Here is a 22,636-nt window from a genome sequence, read left to right as displayed (position 1 = left end):
AAACCTCAAAAGTAAGAAAACCAACAGTTCAGGCTTCAGTCTGTGGCTGAAAGCCTGAGAGCCCCTGGTAATTCACTGGTATAAGTCCAAGGGTCCAAAAGCTGAAGAACTTGGAGTCTGATTTTCAAGAGCAGGAAGCTTTCAGCACTGGGTGAAAGATGGAGGCCAGAAGACTCAGCAAATCCACTCCTTCCACATTCTCCTGCCTCCTTTATACTAGCCACACTGGAAGCTGATTAGATGGTGCCCACCCACATTAAGGGTGGGTCTACCTCTCCCAGTTCACTGACTAAAATGTTAATCTCCTTTGGCAACACCCTCATGGACATGCCCAGGAACAATATTTTGCATCCTTCAATCTGATCAAGTTGACACTCAATATTAACAATCACAGTCTGTGATCCCTATGTTGCTGCCTTCCCTTGTTTCTATTACTCTCTGGGTCCAACCCAAGTAGGTAAACAAAAAAGCACCTTTTCAGTCCAGAGAAAGCAGGGGAATGAGGGGTCACAGGACTGGCCATGGAGCTGCTGTGCTGTGAGGTAGACCCAGTCCTCAGAGCCATGCAAACTGCAACCTGGTCCAAGATGATTGTGTCCTGCAGAACCTGCTCACTATCGAGGAGTGCTACCTTCAGTAGTGGTCCTCCTTCAGGTGTGTACAGAAGGACATCCAACCCTACATGCACAGGATGGTGGCTACCTGGATGCTGGAGGTGGATGAGGAACAGAAGTGTGCAGGAGAAGTCTTCCCTCTGGCCATGAATTACCTGGACTGTTTCTTGGCTGGGGTCCCATCTGAAACTCCTGGGTGCTGTCTGCATGTTCCTGGCCTCCAGCCTCAAAGAGTCCAGCCCACTAACTGCAGAGAAGCTGTGCATTTACACCGATAACTCCATCAAGTCTCAGGAGCTGCTGGAGTGGGAACTGGTGGTGTTGGGAAAGTTGAAGTGGAACCTGGCAGCTGTCACTCCTCTTGACTTCATTAAGCATGTCTTGCACAAGCTGCCCCAGAAGTGGGAGAAGCTGTCTCCAATCTGCAAGTACACCCAGACATTCAATGCTCTGTGTGCAATGTACCTGCCATCAATGATTGCAACTGGAAGTGTGGGAGCAGCCATATCTGGGCTCCAGCAGGACAAGGAAGTGAGCTTGCTCATTTGCAATGCCCTGACTGAGCTGCGGGCTATGATTACCAACACAGATGTGGATTGTCTCAAAAGCTGACCAAGAGCATATGGAGGTGGTGCTCCTCAATAGCCAGTAGTACCATCAGGACCTGTGGGATGAATCCAAGTCAGAAGATGAAGTGGACTGAGCCAGCACCTCTAGAGACCTGCATGATATCAACCTGTGAGGATGGAAGTCCAGCTGAGAGAGGTACGTTCATAATCTGCTGTCTCCTTCTTTCTGGTTATGTTTTGTTCTTTGTGTCTTAGGGTGAAACTTAAAAAAAAAAACAACTCTGCCCCCGCTTAGATTATATTTAAAGATCTTTTAGAAACTGAGAGAAAATGGTCATATAAACATGGAAAGATAAAAGGCATTTGGTGCCTATTTGAAGTATAGCATAAGGGAATCCTTTGTACATTCGAACAGTTATGGTTTGATTATGTAAAAGTAATGGTAAAACGCTTACAGGAAAACCTGCAGAATAGTTAGAGAAAATGTATGCCTGCAATATGGAAACAAATTAGAGGAGATCTTTATTATTTTCATGTTGTGAGCTAGCACATACACTCCCTTATAGTATAATTTCAAGGCACCATGTATTCAATTTATGGCATTATTAGATTGCAAAGCAATGAACTCAAGAAGGAATTGGAAATAAGGAGGGACATAATGGGGAAGGAGTACAAAACAATCTTTCAACACAATTGAACCATTTGGGATGGAGAACCACCTTTACTCTCAGCCACCTGTTGCTAAGTCAGCAGTGTGGTTGGATCTCTATGTTAAGTACTCTGGCTGTCTACATTAGCTGTCACCTAAAAAAGATGTTTTATTTTGTCTGTTGGACACAGGTGATTGGCTCTTGGGTTTCTTGTTCTGTGACATCTTGCTTCTTCTTCCAAATGCAGTTCATTGCAGACACCACCATATTGCTACCTAATGAGTGAAATGCAGCTATGGGCCATAACCAAAACTCATATGAAATGGAGGCAGATGGAGACCAGGAGTGGCATCCAGAATGGAATCTTTTCTCTTTTGTATCAAAAAGGGTAATGTGACCTTGGCATTCCTTCTTAGGAAAAACTAATTTTTAGTGCTGATTGGCCTGTCTGTTCCACAGTTTAGCATTGTTATAAACCATTCCATTTGAAAAGCACTCTGAAAAATTGCTCCCGAGCAATAGATGGGATGGTTTATGTATGTCATGCTAAATACTCCTCCCCTCTTCTCCTTTGCCCCCTCCCTCCCTGCCTTCCATCCTGGTTACTCTTACTTCTGCTATCTGACATTCTTTGGTACACAGTTCTGATGTTCCTACCAGGACATAAGAGATATCCCTTTCTGCTGACATTCCCATCAAAGCATTCCTCAGAAAAGCCTAAAAACAAAGATCTGTTACCATTCTGATGGCACAGAGGATCTTAATTATATTTGCTTAAATACTTAATTTTACGTCTTTATACTTCACCTTTGGACACGGAAATAAAAGTTATTGCTGGTGCAGAGACACATGGCTGAACATCAGGGTGTGGCATTTTGTTTCCTTTTCCTTTTTTCATTTTGGTAATTTTATTGCAAAGTTGTATTCAGTACTGGGATTTTTTTTCCTCTCCTCTTCTTAGAGGCATTCAGTTAGCAGAGAGGTTGGAGCAACAATTTTTTTTTTTTTTTTCCACAATTGTGATTGAACAGGTAATGGAGCTGTTAAAACATTTGCCTTTTTCAGTAAAAAGAAAAATCAGAACAGGGCTACTTTGAAGAATTATTTTATACACGTATTCTTCCTTGTTTCATAGTATGAAGGTCAAAGACGGAAAAAAAAATCTAAGGGTCTCTTATTTTCATTTTGTTTTGTTCTTGTTTTTATGTTGTAATGTTTCATGGAGTGTGCTGCTATTTTATAAACATTTTTATAGTGTATTATTTTATGCTTAAACTCCAAGTCCTGAAGTAGATGGTTGAGTTATGAGTGTTTTATACTGGAAAAGCCCTTCCGTAGTTTGTTTTCTTCTGGTTGCATATTCATGGTGGTTATTTTTCTTCTTTTTGGTTTTTTGTTTTTCCCTCCAGTCACATTCATCAGAGACAGAGTATTGTTTACCTCAGGTTTACTGGACAAAACTGGGGGATGTTTTCAGCAAACCACCAAGGCATGTGTATACCTATGTAACAATCCTGCACGATCTGCACATGTACCCCATAACTTAAAGAACAATTTTAAAAAGTCAATAACTATAAAAAACTATGATTCACATCTTTGTTTTTGCAATACCTCACAACCATACAGTTTCTACTTGGGAGCCCATTAGTGTGAGGAACAGAGAAGCAGATGAGCAGGGCTGAGCTCCTTCTCAGGTGGAAGGCAGGGTGGTCTCATTCCGAGGGAACTTTTCGATCATGGATGCCATCATGGGCTCCCATTTTGACTCAAGTGATGGAAAGAACACATTGAACCAAGGGATCCTTCCTCCCCTATAAGGGGGATGTTCGGTACAAGTGTTTATGCAGTGGACTAGGATGTCATAATTTGCACTTAGGTACCAGGTATCAGGAAACAGACTAAAAGGAATTCCAAGAGGCTGTATGGAGATCCTCATCCTGTAGCATTTTCAAAAGCAGGGCTTCATCCACATAGGGCTCTTTCATCTTGAAGAGTTTTCCTCCTCTTTCCCCCTCCATGGCATGTAGATCATCTCTACAGTTTTCCTAGGTCTGAATCTGTGAGTAGATGAATCTGCAGCATGCAGTGTTTGTAGTGCTTCCTTCTGCCTCCTCTGTCTCAAACTGCACAGGCAACCACTATATAAGCCCAGGTTCTCTGCTAAGCAGTACTAGATGGTTTTCAGGTTTTCATTCACACTGAATTGGCAGGATAAGAAAAATTGTTCTGGTAAGTATGGGATGATAGTGAAGGGAGATGAAGAGGCTGCTTCTCTATAGTGATAAAATTCCAGATGAGTCAGTCTCTGGGAAGTATGTTTAGAAAGGTTCAGGACTTTGTGAGTTAGCATGACCCAAAAATTCTAGGGGATTTCTGATGGGACATTAGGTGGTGAATTCTGAAGTTTTGGAGAGGAAAGTGGAGAAGCCGGCAAGTTAGCAAGTCAGCTTTCTCCAGAGCCAACTTTGCACAGCACACTCTTCTGGGCCCCAAGAAGTCCTACAGAATGGGGAAAGCAGGAACCCTGGAATTCTTGATAGTCTTGGAGCCTAAAGAGAATATGAGGTGCATTCATTTCACAGCGACTGACCCTTAAGCTTAAACAGAAGCAGCAAATGAAAGAACCTGACAAATAAGGAAAGGCACAGGCCTACCCAACTCTATGTACAGTCTGTAACTGTCAACTCTTTCTGTAGCCCTGAGGCTCCTGGGTACTTCTAGCTTTTCTCTTTCCCATCCTCGGGGTGCCTGTGATGATGGGTGTCAGGCTGATAATGGGAAGGTGCGGGGTTGTTGGGCTTTTCTGTCTGCTTTCTGCGTAATCAATAGAAGGAATCCTGGATTTGTCAAAAATCCAAAATTGTGGATTTTGACCTCTCCTCGGATCTTGGTCTCTTTGGTAGGAGTTTTGGTTCCAGAGGGGCTCAGTTCTTCTCCCTGTGGATTTAAACTTGCTTTTTTTTTTTCTTTTTTCTCTTTCTCTTTTCTTTTTCTCATCTCCCACAAAAGGGGTTCCACAATGAGAACACACAGACACAGAGAGGGGAACATCACACGCTGGGACCTGTCGGGGTGAGGGGCTAGGGGAGGGATAGCATTAGGAGAAATACCTAATGTAGATAACAGGTTGATAGGTGCAGCAAACCACCATGGCATGTGTATAACTAAGTAACAAATATGCACATTCTGCACATGTATTCCAGAACTTAAAGTATAATAAAAAAAGAGGGGGTTTAAATTATCCTGGTCTTTTTCTACATTGTTGTCTTTCGCTCTCTTCTTCCTATTTGTTTTTTTTTTTTTTTCTACCATCAGTGGGGGCTGAATTGTTCCCCTAGCCTGCCCTATTTTGATCCTTCCCCTATTTTTGCCAAATCCTAGGGGGAAGAAGTCCTAGTATGTCAAAAATATATGCTAAGCATAATTAAACTCTATGGGGACCCACAACAGCCATGTAAGCCTGCAGGAGAAAGCAAAGGGCAGTTCCCTTTGCAGAACACCCACACATACTGAGAGGTGAGCACCTGGGAGAAGGGGCTGCTTTTACAGGAAACTTTATGTTGAAAGCAGAAGGGGCTGCTTTTACAGGAGGCTTTATGTGTGCAGGCTTCTATTGGTGTGACCCAGGACCCCCCTGGAGAGCACAGCATGCCTTACTGCCAGGTCACACTTGGTCTATGTGTCCTGTACTGGAGGCTCTGTTCTGTCTCTTTTATCAGCTAGATCAGGGGCACATGTTGCTCAGAGGCTTAAGTGACAAAGCCAGAGGAGAAGACAACCCTGACAGCATCCCACTGCATCCCTTTGCTAGCTGGTCGGACAACTCTTCAGACACAGCTGCCACTTTCCCGTTGGTCTATGTTTCTGTTTGGTACCAGTACCATGCTGTTTTGGTTACTGTAGCCTTGTAGTATAGTTTGAAGTCAGGTAGCGTGATACCTCCAGCTTTGTTCTTTTTGCTTAAGATTGTGTTGGCTATGCAGGTTCCATGTAAAGTTTAAGGTGTTTTTTTCCAATTCCGTGAAGAAAGTCAATGGTTGCTTGATGGGAATAGCATTGAATCTAACAATTACTTTGGGCAGCATGACCATTTCACAATATTGATTCTTCCTAAATGAGCATGGAATGTTTCTCCATCTGTTTGTGTCCTTTCTTATTTCCTTGGGCAGTGGTTTGTAGTTTTCCTTGAAGAGGTCTTTTACATTCTTTGCTAGTTGTATTCCTAGGAATTTTCTTCTCTTTATTGCAATTGTGAATGGGAGTTCATTTAAGATTTGGCTCTCTGTTTGTCTGTTATTGGTGTATAGGAATGCTCGTGATTTTGCACATTGATTCTGTATCCTGAGACTATGCCGAATAATCACCTATTTTCTGACTAGTTTAAAGATGGATTTGAAAGTGGCTTTGGATGAAACTAGGTCATGCTATTGGACAATAAACTCACCTTGATCTTAAAAAAAAAAAAAAAAAAGGAGGTGGCTGTCAATGAATGGGGCTGAAGAAAACCACAAATGAAGGGCCATGCTCACAAGGGAGGCCACTTAAGGCTGCCAGAAGCTTTTCAGGTAAACATCAAAAGAGGGAGGGAAAATATTCCTTTTAGGCGGGAAACAGTTGCTCAGGCTTGTAATCCCAGTATTTTAGGAGTCTGAGGTGGGTGGCTCAGGTCTAGAGTTCAAAACCAGCCTGATTAACATGGTGAAACCCTGTGTTTACTAAAAATACAAAAATTAGCTGGGGTGTGGTGGCACGTTCCTGTGATTCCAGGTACTTGGGAGGCTCAGGCATGAGAATCACTTGAACACAGGAGGTGGAGGTTGCAGTAAGCCAAGATCATGCCATTGCACTCCAGCCTGGATAATAGAATGAAATTCTGTCTCAAATAAAGAAAAATTATTTTTAGCTGACTAGTCATTTTAAGTATTAGGAAAAATAATGTCTGCATGTGGGAGGGAGGTAATGATTATTTTGCAGTCTGGTGTGATCCAAAGAGAGACTGCTGCCTAGATGTACCAGCCCCCATTCTCTCTCTCTCTCTCTCTCTAAATCAGAAACTGAAACTAAGAGCCAGGACTTTGGAAGATTAAAAGTGTAAAAAGAAAACAACAAACAATACAATAGCAAAAAAGGGAAAAGCTCTAGGTGGTTGCAAATCCGAAAAATAAGTAAAAGAACTTTAAACTTAAGTCCTGAGTGAATATCAGGTCTACCAAACACAATATTAGCCCTATATTACTTACGATTAAGAAACAAGCCCCTAGATACATGGGGGGAAATAAAAGTTAATTAAATAAATTACATATACATACATATTTTAATATAAATATACAATAAAGAGTTAAATTATGTATATGTCTACATTTCACATAATAAATTAAAACAGACTTCCATAATTTGATTCAATTAGAAATCCAAAATTTATATACTAAATTTCTATACTAAAGAATTTATATAACAAAATGATTTAAAAAGGACACTGATCGAATTTTGTGCCTCTATAACATAGACTTCAACTTAACTTTAACATTTTGATGGAACTTCAAAGGCTTAATCAACACCGGGACTCAAATTACAATGATACACCAGGGTCCCACTAAATTTAAACACTCTGCCCCTCTAATCTTGAGAAGGTACATATATATATATATACACGCACAAAGAAAAATGAGTTTGCCTCACTTCAACTCTAATAATGGGGAAAGGATTCCATATTCAATAAATGCTGCTGGTAGAACTGGCTAGCCATATGCTGAAGATTGGAACTGGACCATTTCCTTATACCATATACAAAAATTAACTCAAGATTGATTAAAGACTTAGGTGGAAAACTCAAAACTATAAAAACTCTAGAAGAAAACCTAGGAAATAACATTCAAGATATAGGCATGGGCAAAGATTTCATGATGAAGAGGCCAAAAGCAATTTAAACAAAACAAAAATTGACAAATGGAATCAAATTATACTAAAGATCTGCTGCACAGCAAAAGAAACTATCAACAGAGTAAACGTACTGAGAGAAAAATTATGCAAAGTATGCATCTGTCAAAGGTCTAATATCCAGCTTCTATAGGAACTTAACAAGTTTACAAGAAACAAACAAACAACCCCATAAAAAAGTGGGCAAAGGACATGAACAGACACTTTTGAAGAGAAGACATGTATTTGGTCAACAATCATATGAAAAAAGCTCCACATGACTGATTGTTAGAGAAATGCAAATCAAAACCACAATGAGATGCCATTGCACACCAGTCAGAACAGCTATGATTAAAAAGTAAAAACAAACAAACAGATGCTGGCGAGGTTGTGGAGAAAAATGAATGCTCGTACACTATTGGTGGGAGTGTAAATTAGTTCAGCCATTGTGGCAATTCTTCAAAGATTTAAAGAAAGAAATACCATTCAACCCAGCAATCCCATTACTGGGTAAATACTCAAAGAAATAGAAATCATTCTATTATGAAGACTCATGCACGTTTATGTTAATTGCAGCACTATTCACAAGACATGGAATCACTCTAAACACCCATCCATGGTAGACTGAATTTAAAAAATGTGGTACATATACACCATGGAATACTAAGCAACCATAAAAAGAAAGAGATTATGTCCTTTTGAGGGACATGGATGGAGCTGGAGGTCATTATCCTTAGCAAACTAACACAGGACCAAATGCTGCATGTTCTCACTTACAAGTGGGAGCTAAATGATGAGAGCACAGGGATGTGTAGAAGGTAATGACACACACTGGGGACTTTTGGAGGGTGGAGGGCCGGAGGTGGAAGAGGATCAAGAAAAACAGCTAATGAGTACTAGGCTTAATACTTAGGTGATGAAATAATCTGTTCAACATAGCCCCATGATACAAGTTTACCTATGTAACAAACCTGCACTTGTACCCCTGAACTTAAAAGGAAAAACCCATATTCTTGTCCAAATTTCTCATAGTCATAGAAATGACTTAAAACATTCCATAATATTTCTTCCAGAATATTTAAGTATTCCATATTCAACAAAAATACTCTAAGATAATAAATAATGAATTAGGGGTTAGATCCAAGATGGTCATTTAGGAACTGCTCAGGATTACAGCTCCCAGGGAAAGCACAGAGGGTGAGTGGACATCGCATTATTATTGCCCACAGACCAGGAGATTCCCAGGCGGAGGAGCCCCTGCCAGCATGGCTGTTTTGGTCAGCGCAGCTGCTTTGCCCATGCCCCAGTGAGATGGTTCTCCGTACAAAATACACTGGTCCAGGTGCCCTTTTAGCTGGCGATTGGAGCTCCAGGAAGTCACCCATTCATCTGATTAAAAAGGGGACTGAACAGGGAGCCAGGCCAGGAGATTCCTGGGCAAAAAAAGCACCACAAATCTCAGTGCCACTGTTTAAGGCAGCGCAGTGAGTCGCCACATGCGAAATCATACAGATCCCAGTGCCTTTTCAACAGGCAACTGGAACACCTGGGAGAGAGTCGACTGTTCAACAACAACAAAAAAGGCTCTGAGGCAGGGAGCAAGGTGATCAGGCTCGGCTGGTCCCACCCCCACAAAAGAAAAGCAATCAGAAACTCTCTGGATTGAGAGTTTTACAGCAAGTGCAGCTGAACCCGGGATGGTCCAGCTCTGTGGGGGAGGGGCGTCCGCCGTTACCGAGACACTCCACCACTACGGAGGCAGTTTGCCATTGCTGAGGCAGCCTGCCATTGCCAAGGCAACCCGCCATTGCTGAGGGTGCCTGCCATTGCCAAGGCAACCCACCATTGCTGAGGGTGCCTGCCATTGCCAAGGCAACCTGCCATTACAGAGAGAGTCCGCCAATACACAGGTGGGCCACCATTGCTGAGGCAGTTCTAACTACACCCATATAAACAGGACTGCAGAGAAGTTCACATGGCAGCTGGGCGTAGCCCACAGCAGCTCAGCAAAGCCTCTGCAGGCAGACAGTGACTAGGATGCCTCCTTGCTGGGCAGGGCAGCCCTGAAAAAAAAGGCAGCAGCACAACGGAAACTCATAAATAAAGCCCTAAATCCCTGGGACAGAGCACCTGGGAACAAAAAGCGGTTTATGAGTTTTGCTGCAGCAGACCTAAATGTACCTGCCCAGCAGCTCTTAATGAACAACAGAGCTCACAGCTCAGCACTTGAGCTCCTATAAAGGACAGGCTGTCTCCTCAAGCAGCTCCCTGACCCCTGTATATTTAAAGAGTCACCTCATAAAGGAGAGATCAGACTGACATTTGGTGGGTATCCTTCTGGAACAAAGATAGCAAAAGAAGAAACTGGTAGCAACCCTTACTGTTCTGCAGCTGCTGCAGGTAATCCCAGGTAAACAGGGCCTGGAGTGGACCTCAGCAATCCTACAGCAGAGGGGCCAGACTGTTAGAAGGAAAACTAAGAAACAGAAATAACTTCATCACCCACAAACTGGAAGTTCACTCAGAGACCCAAACTGAAAGTCAGTAACCACAAAGACGACAGGTGGATAAATCCACAAAGATGGGAAGAAACCAGAACAAAAAGGATGAAACACCCGAAACCAGAACACCTCTCCTCTTACAAGGGATCACAACTCCTCACCAGCAAGGGAACAAGGCTGGATGGAGAATGAGTGTGATGAAATGACAGAATCAGACTTCAGAAGGTGGGTAGTAAGAAACTTCTGTGAGCTAAAAGAACATGTTCTAACCCAATGCAAAGAAACTAAGAAACTTGAAAAAAGATTTGACGAAATGCTAACAAGAATGGACAACTTAGAAAGGAATATAAGTGAATTGATGGAACTGAAAAACACAACACGAGAACTTCGCAAAGCATGCACAAGTTTCAATAGCCGAATTGACCAAGCAGAAGAAAGGATATCAGAGATCAAAGATCAACTCAATGAAATAAAACGAGAAGGCATGATTAGAAAAAAAAGGGTAGAAAGGAATGAACAAAGTCTTGAAAAAATGTGGGACTATGTGAAAAGACCTAGTCTACGTTTGATAGGTGTACCTGAATGTGACAAAGAGAATGAATCCAAGCTGGAAAATACTCTTCAGGATATTATCCAGGAAAACATCCCGAACCTAAGAAGGCAGGCCAATATTCAAGTCCAGGAAATACAGAGAACACCACAAGATATTCCTCATGAAGAGCAATCCCAAGGCACATAATCATCAGATTCACCAGGGTTGAAATGAAGGAGAAAATGCTAAAGGCAGCCAGAGAGAAAGGTAGGGTTACCTACAAAGGGATGCCCATCAGACTCACAGCAGATCTCTCAGCAGAAACCCTACAAGCCAGAAGAGAGTGGGGACCAATATTTAGCATCCTTAAAGAAAAGAACTTTCAACCCAGAATTTTATATCCAGCCAAACTAAGCTTCATAAGTGAAGGAAAAATAAAATCCTTTGTGAAAAAGCAAGTACTCAGAGATTTCATCACCAACAGGCCTGCTTTACAAGAGCTCCTGAAAGAGGCTCTGCACCTAGAAAGGAACAACCAGTGCCAGCCACTCCAAAAACATACCAAATGGTAAAGAGCATCAATGAAGAATCTGCATCAACTAATGGGCAAAACAGCCATCTAGCATGAAAATGGCAGTATCAGATTCACACATAACAATATTAACCCTAAATGTAAATGGACTAAATGCCCCAATCAAAAGACACAGACTGGCAAATTGGATAAAAAGCCAAAACCCATCGGTGTGCTGTATCCAGGAAACCAAACTCACATGCAAGGATACACAAAGGCTCAAAATAAAGGAATGGAGGAAGATTTACCAAGCTAATGGAGAGAGAAAAAAAGCAGGAGTTGAAATTCTCATCTCCAGTAAAATAGACTTTAAACCCACAAAGATCAAAAGAGACAAATAAAGACATTGCATAATGGTAAAAGGATCAATACAACAAGAAGAGCTAACAATCCTAAATATATACACACCCAATACAGGAGCACCCAGATACACAAAGCAAGTTCTTAATGACTTACAAAGAGACTTAGACTCCCACACAATAATAGTGGGAGAGTTTAACACCCCATTGTCAATATTAGACAGATCAACAAGACAGAAAATTAACAAGGATTTCCAGGACTTGAACTCAGACCTGGACCAAGCAAACCTAATAGACATTTACAGAACTCTCCACTTCAAATCCACAGAATATACCTTCTACTCAGCACCACATCACACCTACTCTAAAATTGACCACATAATTGGAAATAAATCACTCCTCAGTAAATGCAAAAGAATGGAAATCATAACAGTCTCTCAGACCACAATGCAATCAAATTAGAACTCAGAATTCAAAAACTAACCCAGAACCGCACAGCTTCATGGAAACTGAACAACTGCCTCTTGAATGTTGACTGGATAAACGATGAAATGAAGGCAGAAATAAAGATGTTCTTCAAAATCAATGAGAATGAAGACACAACATACCAGAATATCTGGGACACATTTAAAGCAGTCTCTAGAGGAAAATATATAGCAATGAGTGCCCACATGAGAAGCAAGGAGAGATCAAAAATTGACACCCTATCGTCAAAATTGAAAGAGCTAGGGGAGCAAGATCAAAAAAACTCAAAACCTAGCAGAAGACAAGAAATAACTGAGATCAGAGCAGAACTGAAGGAGATAGAGACACAAAAAACCCTTCAAAAAATCAATAGATCCAGGAGCTAGTTTTTAGAAAAGATCAACAAAATAGACAGACTACTAGCCAGATTAATAAAAAAGAAAAGAGGCTGGGCGCGGTGGCTCAAGCCTGTAATCCCAGCACTTTGGGAGGCCGAGGTGGGTGGATCAGGAGGTCAAGAGATCGAGACCATCCTGGTCAACAAGGTAAAACCCCGTCTCTACTAAAAATACAAAAATTAGCTGGGCATGGTGGCCTGTGCCTGTAGTCCCAGCTGCTTGGGAGGCTGAGGCAGGAGAATTGCTTGAATCCAGGAGGTGGAGGTTGTGGTGAGCCGAGATCGCACCATTGCACTCCAGCCTCGGTAACAAGAGCGAAAGTCCGTCTCAAAAAAAAAAAAAAAAAGAAAAGAAAAGAGAGAATAACCAAATTGATGCAATAAAAAATGATAAAGGGGCTATCACCACAGATTCCACAGAAATTCAAACCATCATCAGAGATTATTACAAACAAATCTATGCACATAAACTAGTACACCTGGAAGAAATGGATAAATTCCTGGACACTTGCCTCCTCCCAAGCCTAAACCAGGAAGAAGTCAAAACCCTGAATAGATCAATAACAAGGTCTGAAGTTGAGGCAGCAATTAAGAGCCTACCACCCAAAAAAAGCCCAGGTCCAGACGAGTTCACAGCCAAATTCTAACAGACATACAAAGAGGAGCTGGTACCATTCCTTCTGAAACTATTCCAAATAATCCAAAAAGAGGGAATCCTTCCCAAATTATTTTATAAGACCAATATCATCCTGATACCAAAACCCAGCAGAGACTCAGCAAGAAAAGAAAACTTCAGGCCAATATCCATGATGAACATAGATGCAAAAATCTTCAATAAAATACTGGCAAGCATTGCAACAGCACATCAAAAAGCTTATCCACCATGAACAAGTAGGCTTCATCCCTGGGATGCAAGGCTGGTTCAACATACGCAAGTCTATAAATGTAATTCACCACATAAACAGAACCAAAGACAAAAACCACATGATTATCTGCAATAGATGCAGAGAAGGCCTTCAACAAAATTCAACAGCCCTTTATGCTAAAAACCCTCTATAAACTAGGTATTGATGGAACGTATCTCAAAATAATAAAAGCTATTTATGACAAACCCACAGCCAATATAATACTGAATGGGCAAAAACTGGAAGCATTCCCTTTGAAATCTGGCACTTGACAGGGATGCCCTATCTCACCACTCCTATTCAATGTAGTATTGGAAGTTCTAGCCAGAGCAATCAGGCAAGAAAAAGAAATAAACTCTATTCAAACAGGAAAGGAGGAAGTCAAATTGTCTCTCTTTGCAGACAACATGATTGCATATCTAGAAGATCCCATCGTCTCAGCCCAAAATCTCCTGAAACTGATAAGCAACTTCAGCAAAGTCTCTGGATACAAAATCAATGTGCAAAAATCACAAGCATTCCTATACACAAATAACAGACTTAAAGAGAGCCAAATCAAGAATGAACTGACATTCACAATTGCTATAAAGAGAATAAAATACCTAGGAATACAACTAACAAGGAACGTAAAGGACCTCTTCAAGGAGAACTACAAGCCACTGCTCAACGAAATAAGAGAGGACACAAACAGATGGACAAACATTCCATGTTCATGGTTAGGAAGAATCAATATCATGAAAATGGCCATACTGCCCAAAGTAATTTATAGATTCAATGCTATCCCCATCAAGCTACCAATGACCTTCTTCACAGAACTGATAAAAACCACCTTAAACTTCATATGGAATCAAAAGAGAGCCCGCATAACCCAGTCAATTCTAAGCAAAAAGAACAAAGCAGGAGGCATCACACTACCGGGCTTCAAACTATACCACAAGGCTACAGTAATCAAAACAGCATGGTACTGGTACCTAAACAGGGATATAGACCAATGGAACAGAACAGAGGCCTTGGAGTTAACACCTCACATCTACAACTATCTGATCTTTGACAAACCAGACAAAAACAAGCAATGGGGAAAGGATTCCCTGTTTAATAAATGGTGTTGGGAAAACTAGCTAGACATGTGCAGAAAGCAGAAACTGGACCCCTTCCTGACACCTTACACTGAAATTAACTCCAGATGGATTAAAGAGTCCAACATAAGACCTAACACCACAAAAACCCCGGAAGAAAATCTAGGCAAAACTATTCAGGACATAGGTATAGGCAAGGACTTCATGACCAAAACACCAAAAGCATTGGCAACAAAAGCCAAAATAGACAAATGGGACCTAATCAAACTCCACAGCTTCTGCACAGCAAAAGAAGCAGTCATTAGAGTGAATCAGCAACCAACAGAATGGGAAAAATTTTTGCAGCCTACTCATCTGACAAAGGGCTAATATCAAGAATCTACAAAGAACTAAAACAGAGTTACAAGAAAAAAACAAACAAACCCATTCAAAAGTGGGCAAAGGACATGAACAGACACTTTACGAAAGAAGACATACATGAGGCCAACTAACATGAAAAAATGCTCTTCATTGCTGATCATTAGACAAATGCAAATCAAAACTACATTGAGATACCATCTCACGCTAGTTAGAATGGCGATCATTAAGACATCTGGAGACAACAGATGCTGGAGAGGATGTGGAGAAATAGTAACACTTTTACACTGTTGGTGGGAGTGTAAATTTGTTCAACCTTATGGAAGACAGTGTGGCGATTCCTCAAGGACCTAGCAAGGGAAATTCCATTTGACTCAGCAATCCCATTACTGGATATATATCTAAAGGATTATAAATCATTCTACTATAAGGACAGATGCACACTAATGTTTATTGCAGCACTGCTTACAATAGCGAAGACCTGGAACCAACCCAAATGCCCATCGATGGTAGACTAGACAGGGAAAATGTGGCACATATACACCATGGAATACCCTGTAGCCATAAAAATGATGAGTTTGTGTCCTTTGTAGGTACATGGATGAACCTGGAAACCATCATTCTCAGCAAACTGACACCAGAACAGAAAATCAAACACCGCATGTTCTCACTCATAGGCAGGTGTTGAACAATGAGAATACATGGACACAGGGAGGGGAGCATCACACACTGGGGTCTGCTGGGGGGAAATAGGGGAGCGGGGAGTGGGGAGTTGGGGAGAAGTAGCTTGGGGAGAAATGCCAGATATAGGTGATGGGGAGGAAGGCAGCAAATCACACTGCCATGTGTGTACCTATGCAACAATCTTGCATGTTCTCCACATGTACCCCAAAACATAAAATGCAATTAAAAAAAAAAAGCTAAGTAATAAAAGGGTGATCTTCCCCACTGCTTCTCCATTTGGCAGCCCAATTTTGCCTGTTCTTAAATCTGAAAACATAAAATAAAAGATATCTCATGATGGATTAATGCAGCCTTAATGTTATGATTGTATCCATCAAGGGGTTAATATTTAATGTCTAATTTCATTAAAATTACTGCTTCTATTTAAGCAATAACCAGTAAATATTTGGTCTTTTTCACTGTCTTTTGTGTTCTGTTCAGTTTGTATTTCAACATCCTCTCTGCCAAAGTTTGCTTAACCAAGTGGTGACTCCAATTGCAGCTGCTATAGCAGATGTGGCTTCATTGCTTGAGCAAATTAACACATCTCCTGGTACCTGATATGCAGCCATCGACTCAGCAAATGGATTTTTCTCCATTCCTGTCCATAAGGCCCACCAGAAGAAATTTGCCTTCAGCTAGCAAGGCCAGCAATATACCCTTACTGTCCTACATCGGGGTATATCAACTTTCCAGCCTTGTGTTGTACAATTATATAACAATTATTTTATATATATAAAAAACATTAATCAGAGAAACCTTGACCATTTCTCACTTCTGCAAGCTATCACATCAGTTCATTATATTTATAACACTATGCTGATTAGATCCAGTGAGCAAGAAGTACCATACACACTGGACTTATTGGTGAGACATTTTCATGGCAGAGGATGACGTTTTAGGTTCCCTGGAATCAATGTCAGCTCAGATTCAATGTCCAGTAGTCCCCAAAATATCTGATAATTTCCCTTTCCCCAATACACATTTACTCTGATAAAAGCTGGAGGTGTCCTTGGGGAAGGATGGGAGAAAGATTCACTGCATACATTGTCAGTAATGTAGTGGGGTCCTTCCACAAGGGGACCCTGTCTTCTCTTCATTCAGTGGGTTCTAGGTCTATAAACTGGCTCAAGCCTGGAAGTTGATTGAGGAGCTGTGATTCTCTGTTTTTATAATTCAAATTAGTCTTTTATCCATTCAACCTAGCAGTTTTCTGCTTGTATAAATTAAGTAGGAATGCAGTAGGCTTCCTATCAATTTCACTTCTAGGAACACCATGATTAATTAGCCTGTGCCAGAGTTCTACATGAGTCAGACTATTCTGATTGCTGCTTTGCCTCTGCTGTCCATTATGGTAGCTATGCCCACCTTACCTTTTAAACTTGAGTGCTGCCGCTTGGTCCCTGTCACCTCGGGGTCCAGGTATTCTTTGTATTTAAATTTTGTAGTTGAGTGACTGTGGTTCACTGTTAGGTCTGACATACAGATATTAGCAATTATAGGGCTCTTCAAACATGCAAGTGTGCCCTCACAAATCTATTTCATAAGGCAGTGGTTAAGGCTATGTCTTCTGGATCCTCTCAACTGGGATGAGTAAGTCTAAAGTGACTAATCTACTCCAGCATCCCAATCTCCCTGTCTTTGGATCCCTTCCTCTACATTAAATCAAGGGAGATCAGGCATTTCCAGCCCACAGCAGGCTATCTTTTTATTCATATTTCAGCTAACCAAGCAAATAAACTATTAGAGCATTTTTTCACTCCCTGAGCTGCAATATTAAATAGAGAATCCCTACTTAGTGGGCCCAAATCAATAAATGCAGTCCTATCCAACTCTACGTTCTTTCCACCATTATCCCACACACTTAATATCCATTCCCATGCCTGTTCTCTAGGTTGCTATGTATATAAAGTAGAAAACTCAAGCAGTTCTTTTTGAGTATAGGGCACCTTCTCATGGGTCACACTCTCAACCTCATCTTTAGGGGCCTACTGGGACTTTAGTTATAGGCGTAGAAGCAAACAGACTGTTGGTGGTGGCTCCTGAGGAGAATCAACATTATCTTGCCTGGCAAGTGCCTCAGGGGAGGCCATTACTGTTGCTTCAGGCAATGCAGCATTTATCACCTCAGACAAAGGTGGAAAGGCTGATGGCAGCACAGGTCAGAGAGGGCGTGTTGCCACTACAGGGGATGGGGAAGCTGTTATTTCTGGCAAAAAAATTCATCAGAGTTTACAAACTCAGTGTTCCCAGCTTCATCAGGGTCCTCCCACATGTTCCCATTCCAAGTTGCAGGGTTCCATTCTTTTCCGATCAATGCCCTCCCTTTAATAGTAGACACTTTTTTGAGGCTGTGCATGCACCTTCCATTGCAAGTCAGTCACTCACTTAATAGGGGCTTGTGTCTGTTTTTCCACAATTGCAGCTCTTTCTCTACAGGAGATAATACTCTTACTCAGGGCAATCTGAGCATATATGAGGCTCAGTATCTGCCTCTGTAGCTGAGAGATAGAATCTCTCCATTCATCATTTCTTTCATCAATTTGTCTACTGAACTTAGGGGCAACCAACCAGCTTCATTATGTTTCTTGGTTCTTCACATATGGTCAAAGGTATTATGTATAGAATCACTAAACTTCTTGCCTCTCACAAGTGATGAAATCAGGAGTATCAAATGCATTTATTTTGCTTAACTCTCTAAGAAGTTCATGCCAAGGACCATCAGTGTTCTCCATACTATTAGGAGTAGAGTCCTTAGCATTTTGGGGATCATATTAAGCAGCCAACTCCAGAAACCCCAAAACCAATGAAAGAACTCCATCCTCAATATTCTGTTCCTCTATAACTCCTGGTTCCAAAATCTGTATTAGTCAGGATTTTCTAGAGGGACAGAAATAACCTCCTTTGGCAACACTCTCACAGACACACCCAGGATCAATACTTGGTATGCTTTAATCCAATCAAGTTGACAATATTAACCATCATAGGTAATATATATCACCAAGCCCATTGATGAGTACTCTGTGCAGCATCTCAAGGAGTTTGATGGGAAGAGCCTGATCTCAGCTACCAAGAAGGATCTGAAGCTACCTGAGAATGAGGAAGAGAAGAAAATGGAGGAGACAAGGAGAAGTTTGAGAATCTCTGCAAGCTCATGAAATAAATCTTGCATAATAAGATTGGGAAGGTTATAATCTTCAGTAGACTTGTGACTTCATCCTGCTGCATTTTGACAAGCACCTATGGCTGGACAACCAAATATGGAGCAGATCATGAAAGCCAAGGCACTTCAGGACAACTCTATGATGGACTATATCATGGCCAAAAAGCATCTGGAGATCAATCCTGACTACCCCATTGTGAAGACTCTGCAGCAGAAGACTGAGGTGGACAAGAATGACAAGGCTGTCAAGGACCTGGTGGTGTGGCTGTTTGAAACGATGTTGCTGCCTTCTGGCTTTTCTTTGTGGATCCCCAGATTCACTCCAATTGCACACAACCACATGACCAAGGTAGGTCTAGGTATTGATGATGGTGAAGTGACAGTGGAGGAACCCAGCGTCACTGATCCAAACGAGATCTCCCCTGTGAGGGCAATGAGGATGCACATTGCATGGAAGATGTAGACTAGCAGTTTTTACTTGGAACATTGTACCTTCTGTTTACTGTCCCAATGGCTCCCATTGCAGCCTGTCCCACCTGGCTTCCTCTGCTGATGTTTAGTGTTTTCCTTTCCATCCTAGTGTCTAAGGCAGAAAACAAGGACCTCAAGTCCCACTCCCTTCCTACTTTGGCAGCAGGATTGGATATTGTGTACTGTGGGGGTTTTGCATACGAAATTAAGGTATGCAAATTAAAAAGTGAATATCCATGGTCCCATTTTGACATAAACCTACTCTTCCCTGATTAAGAATTCTACCAAGTAGGAAAAGCTACATGAGCTCCTACCAGTGATCTGGCATCCCCTACCTAAATACTTTAGGAAATTCCACTCTCATTTTGAATTTTTCACTAAAAATGACCAGTATAAAATAACTCTGACATATCACTGACTTTTATGATGGATGAATTGAAGTCCAGTCTCATAGACATTAAAGTTCTCATCTGGCTCAGGTTTAAGGCCTTCTTAGAGGCCATTCTTATACCCCTACCTGTAAAAATGGCCTGTGGTCATGGAATTTTGTGTAAGATAAAAGTTCTCATTTTTTAGTGTGATTATAGGCTTATTTAACTTCCTTCTAACAAAAGCATAGGCATAAGCATAAGTTCAGTGTATTGCTGCTCAGGCTGGGATGGCAAAATGAAAGGACATTCTTGATCATGAAAGGCTTCTTCGTTATGGTACCATTTCGTTTATCTGAATTCACTTCACTATGAATTTTTTCCAGTGGGCTTTGTGGTATTGTTTCATTTCTAGAGGTGGAAAGATAATTAAGTGAATGTTGTTTGAATAATTAGTAAATTAATAAGTGCCTGAGGTATGCTAGATATAATTTGATATGCACATTTTCAACCTCATGTATAGCTTAGTAAATCCTTGAAAGAGGTGCTCATTTTTTTCCCCCTACTTCTGATTTGTCTACTTCTTCTAATTCTTCTTTTTAATGACCAGAAAAAAGAGACTTAGAGATGCTTAGTTATCTTCCTCAAGGTATATACCTAGCAAGTGCAGAGCCATCATATAATTCCAGGACATAATCATGTCTGTGTATAAATCATGCTACATCAAGATCTTCCATAATTTCATCTTCAGATTTAGTTCTAGGTATCTCATTCATAGAGATACAACATACCTCAATTTTCTTCAAAGAGGATGAGAGAAGAACCAAAATAAGGGCTCTCAGGAAAATTTTCTTGTTATTATTGATTGTTTTGATTATAGCTACCCTAGTGTATGTGAAGTGATTTCTCATTGTATGTTCATATACATTTCCCTAATAACTGTTGATATTAATCATTTTCCATGTATACATTGGCTATTTGTATATCATATTTGTAGCAAAGCATGTTAAAATTTTTTGCCTATTAGTGAAATTATATATATTTTTCCTTTTGTTAAGAAGTTGTAAGTGTTCTTTATATGTTCTTGACATAAAAGCCTCATAAAAATATGATTTGAAAACACTTACTTCCATGCTTTGGATTGTAAGTTCACTCTTTTTAAAACTGGTTTACTGATATATTACTGATATATAAAAAGCTTTACATATTTAATGTATACAATTTGGTAAGTCTGAATATAATTATATACCCATGAACCATCACTACAATCAATGCCATAAACGTATTCATCTGCTTTCAAAAGTTTATTCCTGCCACCTTCTTATTTATTGTGTGTGTGTGTGTGTGTGTGTGTGTGTGTGTGTCTGAGAGAGAGAGAGAGAGAGAGAGAGAGAGAGAGAGAGAGAGCGAGAGAGAGATAAGAACACCTAACAAGTGCTAAACTCCTAGCCATTTTTTAAGTATACAATGCAGTACTGTTAACTGCAGGCATTAGGCTGTACAGTACCTCTCTATGATTTATCCATCTTGCATAACTGAAATGTTGTACCCTTGAACCTCCCTGTTTCCCACTCCCTCAGCCTCTGCAACCACCATTCTACTATCTGCTTCTATAAGTTTAACCATTTTAGATTATTCATATAAGTGGATCATGTAGTATTTGTCTTTCAGTGTTTGGCTTATTTCACTTAGCATAATGTTCTTAAGGTTTACACTTCTTATGAAGTATTTTGAAGTATTCTACTTTTAGTTTTGAACAAATCCAATATATTTTTCCTTTAATACTTATGCTTTTTGTGTCGATGTAAGAACCCATTGCCTAACAATGTCAAGAAGACTTACCACAGTGTTTTTTCTAGAAATTATATAATTTTATTCCTATGTTATATGTAGATATGTAATCCATATGAAGTTAATATTTGTGTATAAGCAAATTTTAAAAAATAAATAAATGCAAAAATTAAAAAGTAAATCATGTGGTGAAATATTTGTATATGATACAAGGTGGAGCTTAAATTGATTCTTTTAGATACAGATGTCCCGTTGTTCTTCCATAATTTGATGAAAGTTTATTCTTTGCCCCATTAGGATGCCTTGGTCTCCTTGTTAAAAATCAATGGACTATAAATGTACTAATTTATTTCTGGACTTTCCATTTTTTCCAAAAACTCCTAGGACCTTACAACCTTTTTCAGTTACTTTCCTAAATACCTAGTTCCCTTCTAAATGCTACCTCTCCTCATATTCTGGCGTTCTTTATCCCACATCCCACATGCATTCAGACTCACTAAAATTGCTCTTAACAAGGTCATCAATGACTTATACATTGTCATATAATTTTTTTTAACTTGACCTGTCTCTTCTAGAAACACTATCTTTAATTCCCCATCAATCCAACGCTATTTCTTTTTGCTTCCACACAAGCTCATCCTCCTAATGCTTTTGTGATACCTTGTTAAAAGACTGTACACAGAAACAAAAAAACAAACTCTGCATGTTCTCACTTATAAGTGGGAACTAAATGCTGAGAACACATGAACACATAGAGGGTAACAACACACAGTGGGGTCTTTGGGAGGGTAAAGTGTGGGAGGAGGGAGAGGATCAAGAAAAACAGCTAATGATTATTAGGCTTAATACCTGAATGATGAAATAATCTGTAAAACAAACCCCCATGATGCAAGTTTACCTATGTAACAAACCTGCACTTGTACCCTTGAACTTAAAAGTTTTTTAAAAAACAAAAAATATATTTAATATGTTTATACCTGTAAGCTTGATGGTGGGTCTACCCTATTTAATCTCCAATATTATTTAAAAAAATAAATTTTGGAAAAAAGAAAAAAAGTCTCAAACGCTCCCTATATATATATATATATATATATATATATATGTGTGTGTGTGTGTGTGTGTGTGTGTGTGTGTATATATGTCATCTATACATACATTTTTATATATACATTTGAATGTATACACACACACACACACACACACACACTTGAATATCTTACTTAGATCTGCAAATTTCAAATATAATGTCTTGAATAATGCATTGTAGG

At 40.2% G+C, this 22,636-nt stretch overlaps 2 pseudogenes; both read left to right on the top strand.

Moving 5' to 3' along the window:
- The first annotated feature begins 521 nt into the window (after positions 1 to 521).
- Positions 522 to 1,356, top strand: LOC116554377 (annotated as a pseudogene).
- A 2,213-nt stretch (positions 1,357 to 3,569) lies between these two features.
- LOC116554515 lies at positions 3,570 to 19,206 on the top strand (annotated as a pseudogene).
- The last annotated feature ends 3,430 nt before the right edge of the window (positions 19,207 to 22,636 follow it).

The sequence above is a fragment of the Sapajus apella genome, unplaced genomic scaffold (genome assembly GCF_009761245.1).
Source record: "Sapajus apella isolate SASKATOON/1434 unplaced genomic scaffold, GSC_monkey_1.0 scaffold14, whole genome shotgun sequence".
Taxonomy (NCBI): Eukaryota; Metazoa; Chordata; class Mammalia; order Primates; family Cebidae; genus Sapajus; species Sapajus apella.
This window is presented reverse-complemented; position numbering and strand designations above follow the sequence as displayed.